This window comes from Stegodyphus dumicola, chromosome 7, assembly GCF_044657685.1.
Source record: "Stegodyphus dumicola isolate Sdum_Otavi_A_Nest chromosome 7, ASM4465768v1".
Lineage (NCBI taxonomy): Eukaryota > Metazoa > Arthropoda > Arachnida > Araneae > Eresidae > Stegodyphus > Stegodyphus dumicola.
Genome location: NC_140774.1, coordinates 119,734,071 through 119,747,141, shown reverse-complemented (window position 1 = coordinate 119,747,141; position 13,071 = coordinate 119,734,071).

Here is a 13,071-nt window from a genome sequence, read left to right as displayed (position 1 = left end):
CCCATTTTTGTTTGTATTCTTAGCTTTAATATTAAGTATCGCTTTCATCGCGCATACACTTCAACAGCAAAATCACAACTTTTTTAAAAGCAGCCTATTTTTTGAATTCCCGATGCAGTTTTAAATGCTGCAATATATTTTTCTATTTTATTCAGTCTTTTCTCATTTCATAATACCAATCCTCAGTTTTCTTAATAACATGGCTTAGAGAACTTTTCTTTTTTGTTTCTTTTTATTAGTCCAAAGGGATTTGAATCCCGAAGGACTATTAGTTTCGTTTTGGCATTTTGCGTCGGACTCATCAATGTCGGTTCACTTTTCAAACTGTTGCCACAAAATGTTAGAGTCCAGCATTATATTTGAAGAAATTAAATAATGAAAAATCTGCATAAATGTATGTATATTTCTCGTATTGTGATAAAACAACGGTACATAGAGTCATCGAATTTTGAATAACGTAATTCTCCAACGAATATGAGCATGTGGAAGACCAAATTTGAAATTTGAAATTTGTTTTATGATCGATTTCCTATTTTTTAAAATTTGACGAATTTTTGATTAACAAACTCAAGGATTTCAAAGCGAGCAATGGCAACGTTGTGCAGAAAAAACATTTTTATCTCCAGCGCGTGAGTCTCTGTATCGGAAATTCTAAAGATATGCTCGTTTTAAAACTATTTTGCGATATTGCTGTTGCACTGGATCTTATGGTTTAAGTGCGAGGAACATGATATTTAATAAAGAAAGGTAACACACAAAATGTTAAAAAACGCCCCTTTGGACGTAATTTAAAATCTGAAACATTTCAGATTTTTTTTATTTATTTATTTATTTATTTATTTATTTTACTAAGTTTTCGTATGTGAATTTTATTTATTAAATATAAACTTTCGCTACATAAAATTATATTCAGCAGCAAAATGACAAAATATTTGATAATGAAAGAGAAATATCTTATTTTTTTTTCCGAATAGCAACAGTCTCGCGAGTCGGAGATAAAAAATGTTTTATTTGGAATAGTGTTGCCACTGCTCGCTTTCCGATCTTTGAGACTGTTAACTAATAATTAATTAAAGTATTACAAAATATGAAAAAATAATAAAACAAATTCGAAATTAAAATTTGTGCTTTCAGGTGCACATGTTCGCATGAAAATTACATTATTCAAAATTTGACGGTTGTATCTACCATCATTTTTTCACAATACATGCAGATTCTTCATTATTTAATTTCTTTAAAAATAATGCAAGGCGATAACATACTTGGTGGGAACAATTTAAAAATGATTCAGACATTTAAAGTGACAGGACGAAAAATCCCGATATGAGATTAATAGCGCTTTTGGGCTAATAATTAAATGTATGAAAATATATGAGAAGTAATTCGAGCGTGTTTTATTACAGTGCATTAAGAAAAATAGTAGCAAAACATTATTTATAGCTATTTCAAATAAGAAAATATACTGATTTTTGCTTTAATTAACAAAGCTTTTATTTCACAATCAAAAATGGCATTTGCATTTAAATAACTTTCAATCGATTTTACTCTTCTTACTAATTATCAGATGCAAATCTAAAAGTCCTAAAATGCATAGCATTAGATGAGACGGATGCGAGTTTTTAACACGTTTTATCATCACATCATTACCCCGAATACACACACACACATTTATATATATATATATATATATATATATATATATATTATATATTATATAAGATATTAAGATATTTTATTTATTTTTATGTAAGATTTTTAATTTAGGAATATTTCGTACGAATATAGTTTTATTATTTATAAAATGATGTATGATATATTACACTTTAAAATTATTCCTATATTTAAATAATTATAAAAACAGATTTCCAGGGACGACATAGCTTGGTCTTAAATGGTAGTGTGGTCAAAGCTGATAATATCTCATCTACGAGGTACCAGCTTTTGTGTTCGATGGTCGCCTTTATGGGGTTGTAAGTGACGTCCTTGAGTGTGACAAGTACGGGGTTCAGGTTCATTTCAATAGAATTTCTCAATAGACCTCACAGGTAGTGGAAGGGGGAAGGAAATATTTCTCTCGTTAACTGAGCTAAATTTCAGACACAAAATGTTTACCTTTGGAAGAGCAAAATGGTACAAAATATAGAAGTTTTGCTTGCCGGTGAAGTGGTTAATAAAGAAAACACCTGTCTTAAATCCTGTACATGTTGGTCGAGATTATCACTAGTAATAATGATATCCTCTAAATAGATAAATGTGGACTTTCCATGAACAGGCCTTAACACAATGTCCATACATCGCTGAAATGTTGCCGGTGCCCCTGAAAGGCCAAACGGCATACGCAGAAATGCATAAGTGCCAGACTTGCTTATAAAAGCAGTCTTAGGCACGTCCTCAGGCCTAACCCCTATTTGAAAATAACCAGTCGTTAAGTCTAAAGTCGTCATATATTTGGTGGATGTTATGTTCCTTAGAATTTCTTCAATAATAGGTAACGAATATACCGGATATTTAGTTATGGAGTTTAATTTACGGTAGTCAATTGCGAATGTCCACCTTTCTGGATGTGTCAATGGATAGTCATTATTTATCTTACATAAAACCACCGGGCTAGCATAACTACTTGAGATGGGCGTTATGATCTTTATACGTAGCATATCGGTGATATGCCATTCTATAATTTTTTCCTTATTCTTATCATACCGGTATGCTTTGTGGCGAACTGGCATTGAATCTGCGGTGTCAATACTATGGTTACTAACCTGAGTAAATCCTGGAATATCACTAAATAACGAAGCAAATTGACTTACCACTTGTCGGATTCTTCGTTGCTCTTCATTAGGCAGGTGGTCAAGGTTTAACATCGGCGGTTCAGCCTTTTCTTCACGAACTGGTTTCATTGTCAGCTTAAGGGACGCTTCATTAAAATCTAGCGTTGCTTGTGCCTCTGAAAGAAAATCTATTCCTAAGATAATATGTGCTTGCAGATTCTTTACTATGAAAAACATAACCTTTACTTGTTCGTCCTTGATACGGATATACAGCGGTAATTTACCTATACACTTACATCTTTCTCCTTGCGCAGCTAACACTGTCGTATTATCCGAATTATATATACGATATTTACGAAAATACTTCCTAAAAAAATCTTCTGCCACACAGGAACACTGCGCGCCGGTATCCAGGAGTGCGGTGGCAGGCATATTATTCACCAACACTTCAATCTTCGGAAGAGTCGAATTTTTCACCATTACTGTATTTAACTTGAAGGAAGAGGGGTTTTCGTGGACTTCGGATTTCCGCACCCTCCCGTCAGCAGAAATCCGTTTTAGTTTAAATTATTTTTCATTTCCGTGCTTTCCTTCTTTTTCCACTGGCCTTGGGACTTTTTTCCTGGATTGCTATTGAACTGACGACGTTCGCCGGCTGTTTTTGAATGCTCGGGTTTCCTTGCCCACTGATTCGCTTTGCTTCCGTAGCCGTGTGCTTGAGTTTGCTGTAGTCTTGGCGCACCAAATTGGTTTCGCTGTTGATATTGACGTCTTCTTTCAATGTCCGTCGTTCTTCTACTTTCAAACTGGATTGCTAGCACAAATAACTTTTCCAGTATAGTCGGATTTCTTAATTCAATAAAGTCTTGCACTTGGGCCAGTAACCTCGGCAAAATCACTTGAATTATCTCAGGATCCGGACGGTTTCCATACAAGATTTTGAAGACGTGAATTTTTCTTAAAATACAGCTTGAGAGATTTTCGATTCTTTGCTGATATATGCTGAAAAGTTCCGTTTCTAATTTCGCACGATCCCTTACGACAGGGAAGGCTTTTACTAGGGCAGTCTTGAAATTCTCGTAAGTATAGGTGGGACTTCCTGCTTGACCCAAGAGACTTCTGCCTATACATTTGAACCAATTAAGCGCTTGGCCCCTCAAAGCGCTGGTAGCTAAGGTAACTTTTTGAAATTCGTGCACGGGGTAGAGCATGAAGTGGTCATCCAATTTTTCCAAAAAACTGGTTACCGGTGAGTTTCCATTAAATGTTGCTTCTGGTCTCATCGAAGCGCGCATGGTCTGGACGATGTAACCAAATCTTTCCAGGGCGGCAGCTGGCATTTCTGGATTCTGAGCCGCTTCTGCAGGCAGCACAGGTTCTTCTTGAAACTCGGCAATGTTTATTCTTCTTCGTTGGGCGCCACTATCAGGTTCAATGTTCCGTCTTACTTTCTTCGGGAATATGCAAGGACCTGACTTGGAACAGAGAGCTTACTAAAGCTATGTTCAATAACTATGGGAAGTAGACAGGATACACAAGAAAAGTATACAAAACCCTTTATTTTTCTCTCTTTACAATAATTTCCGTACTTCGGAATACAAAGACCCACTACTTGTGGTCTAAACGTAAGAATATAAAAATATTTAACTAAACTCTAACTTAACTTTGGAATAATAAACGTGGAAGATTGGCCTTATATTAACAGGAAGCCGTATGTAGTACAGAGAACTGTTAACACTACAATACGTTTAAAAATTATCACGAGGATTAAACCTCTGGCCTGGAAGGCAACCAGCAACTGAGTAAAACTTCTAAGGTAAGCGGCCTGCTTCGACTAACTCCTTCCTCTCTCTCGCTTGGCAAAAAGCCACATCTTAAGTACTTGGCGTTCGCCACACAAATTTTGCATAAATAAGTTAACGGTTTTAATTCTGGCCGGAAGTAGAAAATAAGAAGTGATAGTAAAGATTTAAAATAAAATAAACGTTAGTAAAACTTAAGATCCTTACATAGGTGATGCAAAACCATTTGAAGGTATAACTGACGCCAAACCATATGGTTCATTAAATATAGAAAAAATTGAGTGTGTTGGACATATTCAAAAACGAATGGGAATATGGCTACGCAAATTAAAACTTGAAAGAAAAAAAGTAAAATTAAATGACGGTAAAATCTGTCTGGGAAAGCGAGACTAACAGATAAGTTAATAAATGAAATAACTTCGTATTATGGTAATGCGATTAGAGAATATAATGAGTCTGTTAGTGATATGAGAAAAGCCATTTGGGCAATTTACTACCACAAAATATCGAGTGATGAAAAGCCGATTCATGACGTTTGTCCTACAAATGAAACCACATGGTGCAAATACAATATAGCTAAGCAAAATAAAGCTGATTATAAGCATATAAATTCTGAACCAGTCGCTGTAATGGAGGCAATAAAGCCAGTTTTTATAGATTTGTCACAACCTTCGTTACTCAGACGTTGCCTTGGCGGCAAAACACAAAATAATAATGAATCATTTAATTCCTTAATTTGGAAAATTTGTCCAAAGGCATGTCGTGCTGGTAGTAGGATAGTTCAAATTGCTGGAAATGAAGCAGTAATTGCTTTTAACGAAAGGTCTGTTGGTAGACATTCTGTAATGAATGAGCTACAGCTTTTTAGAAGTAAGTTTTCTATTGAAGGATTTTTACAAATTGATAACAAGAGAATAGATAACGCAGAAAAGAAAGGCTTGTCAGAAACAAAACAACAGCGTAAACTTGAAAGGCAGCAAAAAATGTCAGAAGTGCAGGCCTCCATAAAAATGATGGGGATGTTTATTGTGCTGGTGCGTTTTATTTTGTAAATAAAATTTTAGCAGTTTAGCATACAATTTGAAGTAAGTCGTAAACGATTTTTCACCCATGTTAAATAATATGTATATTATACAATATAATACATATCATATGCTCAAATGCTTGAGTTTATTTAACTAAAGTGGTTATGTAAAAATAAATTTTTGTGCAAATATGCTACATGTATTTTAATATACGGCTATCATTCTGTCATGGTAATGTATATAGCAAGGTAAATTTAACGTGTTTCATACTAACAAAAGCTTCTGCAATTTATTAGGATTTATACTTTTTAAATGTATTTTGAAAATAAATATACTATGCACTTTATTATTAGAAAGTTATATACTGAAGTATTGGCATTAAAACTCAAATTTCTTCAAATACGGTTTTTCGCATTTGTATACATGGCATTTAAAGTATGCTAAAGTTACATTGTGGAAGAACTATTAAATGTTTTATATGTTTGATATACAGTAATATATTACAGAGAACTTTAGCTAAGACATTTGGCTATAAGTAAATTCTTATTTGTAAGGAAGTTTTAGTTTTATCATTCTTAGTCGATATGTTATACTCCGATGAATGTAGCAGTTTAGCATACAATTTCAAATAAGTCGTAAATGTTTTTTCCCACCTATGTTTAAATAATATTGCATAATATGATACATATCATATGCTTAAATGCTTGAAAGTACTTAACTGATGTGGTTATGTAAAAATAAATTATTTGTTCAAATATGCTACACGTATTTTAATACACGGCTATCATTCTGTCATGGTATTTTATATAGTATGGTAATTTTAATGTGTTTCATATTGACAAAAGCTTATGCAATTTATTAGGATTTATACTTTTTAAATATATCATTTTGAAAATAAATATACTATGCACTTTATTATTAGAAAGTTATATACTGAAGTATTGGCATTAAAACTCAAATTTCTTAAAATACGGTTTTTCGCAGTTGTATACATAGCATTTAAAGTATACTAAAGTTACATTGTGGAAGAACTATTAAATGTTTTATATGTTTGATATACAGTAATATATTACAGAGAACTTTACCTGAAACATTTCCTATAAGTAAGTTCCAATTTGTAAGAAAAATTTTAGTTGTATCATTGATAGCGTAGAAGTTTCAAATCATTTTTAGTTGATATGTTATACTTTGATGATGGCAGCTTATTTTACATTAATTATGCTTATACCAACTATTGGAAATTGTATAATATTACAATATCTCTCAGAAAATAAGCATTTTATATATTTTATAACAAGAGAAGTATTTAAAAAAATATTTACATTAAAACTTGATTATCTCAAAACATAAATTTTCACTGTTGCGCGCATGATATTTTTAAAACGGTTCTTGGTACACACTTTAAATTTAATGGACTTCTTTATATGAGTATTATCATCTAACTGAACCAAAAATATATTGAATATTTTAATAGTCAAAAATGTTACGCATGGAAATATTAAAAATTTTTTATTAAAATGCATTGTATAAATTTACTTCTAAATAAAATGAGAATTTAACATGAAATTCTTAAGATTTTTGGTTCACAGTAGTCTTTAGATGCTATACAAGCTGTATATTAACTATGAAGTTAAAATATATAACAGAATGTTTTAAATTGTGCACGCAAAGTGGGAGTATTACGTGAACATATAAAAAATTACCTCACAAAGAAGATTAAATTATAAAAAGATTTGTGGCAACACAAACTATTTGCTTACTAATTCAGCTGTGCTATGTAGTCAGCTGTAAAAAACTGGAAGTAATAGCTTTAAAAATAAATATGCTATCCCAATTCTTAGAACAAGATCATATTCAGAGATTTTGAGGGTTTTAAGGTGTACGAGACCCCTTAACGTAGTTCAATGGAGAACGTGATGCAACCACTTCGCATTCCATAATGACTTTAGCTTTGGCACTTACGTTTCAACCGTCACCGGAATGACGGCCTTGATAATTCAACGAAAGAACATATTATTAGTACTCATTTCGTGCTCTTAACGTTCTTAGCATATTTCATAATGCCTTACCGGAAATTTCTGTTTTCAGCTATAATCCTGGAAGGAAAAGTTCTGTTCATGCTGGTTCTATCATCTCGACTTGAGGTTTTGGATGATGGTAAATTACTCATGTATCGATTGTTATACTAAGGGAACTCTATTTGTATGCCTCATGATTGAAAAGTCCATTATTGCCACCAACCATAACCGAAATCTGAAAGGATTTTATGTGGGACTTCTCAATATCTGGCAATCTCTGGCAAATTCCGCTCAACATCCACGATTTGTTTTCGTGACTTCTTGCTGATTAGCAGCATTATCTTCTGTGTCCTAATGTGTTCTGCAGTTCTTTCGTAAGTGTTCATCACCACTGCAGTTCTAGCATACTAAGGTCGCTTTCGTCTGACGTCTGTTCCGCCTCAAGGCACTTACTTAAGTGGGTAGACTGCCTGGACGAGCTGTCACTTGGCCACTAGCTTCTGGGTTGGAGTAGTTCCGATTGGGCAATGGTGTGTGCAAGTTTCTGAAACGACTGCCACGTTTTTCATGGCGTACACTCTAGGCATTTTTTAAATCCTTGAGATCCACTATTCGCAGTTGTTTCTATACCTCAGGTTCCCGTATGCCACCGAGGAAGTATTTCATGGATTGTACTTCATGTATTTCTGTTGAGCAGTCAAAAAAGGAGAGCATTTCGATATCAGTGGCGAGCTTCTGGATTATTTTGGTGAGCTTCTGCTATCGAGATATTAACTGCAGCCTTCTGTAGCCTTTTAAACACTTCTTAGTAGAGCTTTCGCGTAAAGGGTACAGCATCAAAATCTAGCCTTTGGTGTCTAGAAGAGTGGGACCGATATCGTCTTCTTCTATTCTCAGAGAAGCTGCGAAATTACAGGTTTGTCTTCGGAATCCTACCCATTTCATTTGGAGCTATACAGAACTGAGCCTTGTACATATGCCAAATGTTTTTCCATCACACGTGGAAAGCATGAGAAATGGGTCGGAAAACATAGGTACCAATTTAAAGGTATCAGAATCGTCTCCAGTTGTCATTATGAATGTGTTCAAGCTGTCAGATTCTTTGGCGACAACAGCAGAAACTCTGTCATCGATTTGTTGTTCGACATCAGAAACTCTTCCTTTGATTTGTAGTTTGACAGCATTAACTCTTTCTTTGATTTGCTGTTTGACAGCAGAAACACGTTCTCCAGTTTCTCTAACTCTCCTTTCGACCATGTTATTTCTGCTTTCAAAATCCTCGAAAATCTTCTACTGTTGTCTTTTATTTCTTCTTGACAGGCTTAAGTATCAATTTTGGATAGATTCCATCTTTCCTTGAACTGGTATTATTTCCCCTTTCACTCTTTTGTTGGACGCATTTATCTCTTCTGTAAAGGAATCAACCTCTCCTTTTATATCTTCCTGGAACGCAGCAAAGACTGCCACAAGTTGCCTCAGATACTCCTCAATTGTTCTTGTCACTAGCATTCTGTCCTACTTCTAACACCCAAAATTGTTCCTGGCATAAAGGTTCGTAAAGCATGCGGAAGAGCTGGTAGCTTGTTAGAATTTATTTGTCCCGAAAAAACACTAAACAATTCTGGAGTTTTTCGAAAAGTACGAGTAAAAAAATATAATTCCAAAAATATACGAAATATAAAGGAACACTGCTAGTAGTTATCACTTTAAAGTGCTGAGAATGATGAAGAAAATACGATGAAAAGCGCACGTAAAGAGCGAACATAAATCTGTCAATACTCCTTACTCTATGCTGAACTGCAAAGTTCAGAACTGAAGTTCATTCTGGTCTTATCTCATTTTCTCACTCTCCATACCAAAAGCCCGAAACTGACAAAACTGTTGGACGTCCGAAATTTTGGAAGAGAAAACAAATGAAGCCACAAGGAAAAATCTACATGGCTTATAATGATTGTCACATTAAAAAAACTATAAACTGTATTTACAGTGGTACCTCGATATACGAGTGCCCCAACATACGAGTGTTTTGAGGCAGGAGCTACCGAGCGAGCGATGTTTTTGCTTTGAGACGAGAGCAAGATTTGAGATACGAGGAATCGCACACTACACCGCTGTACACGACCGCAACATGCGCGCGCATGTAGGTGTCGTGTGCAGCGTCTAACAGTTTCTGCCACCTCAGACTAGTCCTCAGTCTGAGTGCTTGTTTCCCTCGTTTTGGAAGCATTTTTGGAAAGTTGGGTTCGCGTTTTTTGCTTTTTGTACATTTAGAAAACATTATCATATTTATTTTTATAACCCTGCGTCCAAAGAAAATGATGATGTCTATTGAATTAAAGCGTTAAATAATAGAAAACCATGAGCAAGGTGTGCGAGTAATTGACTTGGGGAGGATGTACGGGCGTAACACATCAATGATATTTACTGTGCTTGAACAAAAGGAGTTGATAAAGTATAACCCCAACTAAGGGCGTTACAATAATTTTTAAGCTCCGACCTCTCTCCGTCAAGACATGGAGAAACTACTGATGGTGTGAGTGAGAGAGAAGCAGCTTCAAGGAGGAAACTTAACACAAAGCATCATATGTGAGAAGGCACTATTACGAGTTATTTACGAGCGATTTACGGTTATTTTCTAAAGAAGATCCCACACACTTCTACAAACGTGGAATCGGAAGACCCGTTTAAAGCCAGTCGGGGCTGGTTTGACAACTTTAGGGAAAGGACCGACCTTCACTCCGTCGTCAGGCATGGTGAGGCAGCAAATCCGGATGTAAAGGCAGCTGATGTTTACATCAAAATATTTTCCGAACAGATAGTAGCCAAAGGATACATCCCCCCCAGCAAGTCCTCAACTGTGACGAGACAGGGCTTTTCTGGAAAAGGATGCCGAATAGAACTTACATAACGGCAGAGGAGAAGATGCCAGGTCACAAACCCATTAAGGATAGATTAAATCTAGCAATTTGCGTCAATGCGAGTGGCGACTGTAAAATCAAGCCTCCGCTAGTATACCATTCGGAAAACCCCAGAGGCTTTAAGTCATATAATATTTTAAAAGGAAACCTGCCAGTTATAATTTTAAGAAGATATGTCGAGGGCAAATCCGAAGGCTTGGGACAGAATGAACTTCTTTGTGGAGTGGATAATTCTGGTGTTCTGTTCTGGTTTTGGCCTCGACAATGCCCCTACTCACCCATCAAATCTCGAAGATGATTTACTCGAAGAGTTCAAGTATATAAAATTTCCCTACCTACCACCCAACACCACTCCTATCCTGCAGCCCATGGATCAGCAGGAGAATTCTAATTTTAAGAATTTGTACACCAAGCACATTTTCCGCCGCTGCTTTGAGGTGACAGAGAACACAAACCTTACCATTCGAGAGTTCTGGAAAAACCACTTTAACATCGTGATGTGCATAAGAATTATTGTTCAGGCCTGGCTGGGTGTTACAACGTCTGCATGGAAGAAGCTGTGGCCTGAGGCTGTAGCTGAAAGGGCCTTCGAAGGATTGGAACCCAAAGTGTCAGTGGTAGAGGAGCTTGTTTCTCTGGGAAAATCCATGAGTCTGGAGGTGGAGGAGAGAGATGTGAACGAACTCGTAGAGAAACAGTCTCAGGAGCTGACAACCGAGGAGTTACACGATCTGCATTTGCAGCAGCATACGGTGGTTCAACGAAAAATTAGTTTTGAAGAGGAGCCAGAGATAGAGGAGGTTATCCCTACAAGAGATATAAAACAGATCTTGAGAATGTGGGATAAAGTTGTAGAGTTCGTGGATAAAAATCACCGCGAAAAAGTTGCAACTAGTCCTAAATCGGAGTTGTTCAACTAAACTTGCCTAACTCGATTCCGCAATACCTTGACAGGTAGGAAGAAACAAACCTCCTTGGACAGTTTTTTTAAACGATCTGCGGGTGAAAATGAGCAGATCATGACAAAAAGAGCGAAGACCAGTGACAAAAATTAAGCGCTTCCGTAGGCACTTTTTCTTTTAATTATGTTTTTATAGAATATGTATTTGTTATTTATAAATAAATGTTTCTTCTTGTTTTTGAATAAGAAACTACATTTTTCTTATTCAAAAACACTTAAAAAAACAGCTGAGGTCGTGTTTTGGGAGCTGGAACGGATTAATGGCATTTCGATTACTTTCAATGCGGAAAATTGCTTTGAGATACGAGCAAGGTTACGAAACATATTAAACTCGTATGTCGAGGTACCACTGTACTTAATTATATAATCGTTAGCAAGCAGATAGTAATGAATAATTTTAAAACTGTGCTGCTATCAATATACAAATTATGTTGACTAGTATAATTAATTTAGAATTATGCGAATACATATAATATAAGATGATGTATGATACTACAGATACGTGTTAATATAATACATATATAAGTCTGTGCATATATATGAAATCATAATTCTTTTTATACCAGTTAACAGTTAGAATTACTGAACAACCATGAAAGGTTCCCCAAGAAAGAAATATGGTGTAACAATGAACACTTAGTTTAGAAATTCGATTCTATTATATATTGTTGTAAAAGTCATTGTAAGAGTGAAAATTCTTCATTCTGCCTTAATGCGATTTTTTGCGTTTAATGCGTTGTTTGGTGATTTTATGATCACGAATTATATTGATGTGATATATTAATACTGCATTTGTAGATATACGTTTTTTGAGAAACGAGTCAAAGCGATTGATTTTTTGTAAAAATTTGGATTTATCCTTATTTTATTGACGTGCACCAGCACTGAATTGAGAATGGCTTGTGCTATGCTTCGATGGATGAAGAAGCGTTTGTAAGTAATGAATATTATGAACGTTTGAACATATTTAAATGAATAGTATAAAAAGTATATATTTACTTATATCATATACTAATAGTTTATGGTAAATTTTTCATTATAAATCTCATCACAGTTTCATTTCTCATTCTATTGCATTTCTATAGCGTAACATAAATTTTGTGGTTTACATATTGTAGATTGCATCAGTTTTGCAGCGCAATTTATTCCTCGGTATGTTACTTGTAGTGTTATTAGAAATTCCATTATTTTTGTATTTTTTCTGCAATTCGTAGTATCTGATTAGGAAATTTATGTTTTATTTCAAGATATATATGAAGTTGGTTATATCAAGTGTTAAATAAACGTTGTTATTCGGGCAATAGCGTTAGCTTTATCGAGATACATAAATGCAATTCTTATTTCTTAAATACTCAAGATATAAAGACACACTCGAATAGGAGATTCACTCACTTTACGTTTTTTAAGGGTTATATATATACATTAAGGGCGTGTTCAAAACAACCATTGACGAGTAGTCTTGGCGTAATTCGTATTCATACCAAGATTATCCATTTCTCAAGGCAATAATTTTTGTTTTTTTTTGCTAAACCGTTTACGAAAATATAATTTTCCGAATCCTGAACTCTTATGCATGGAA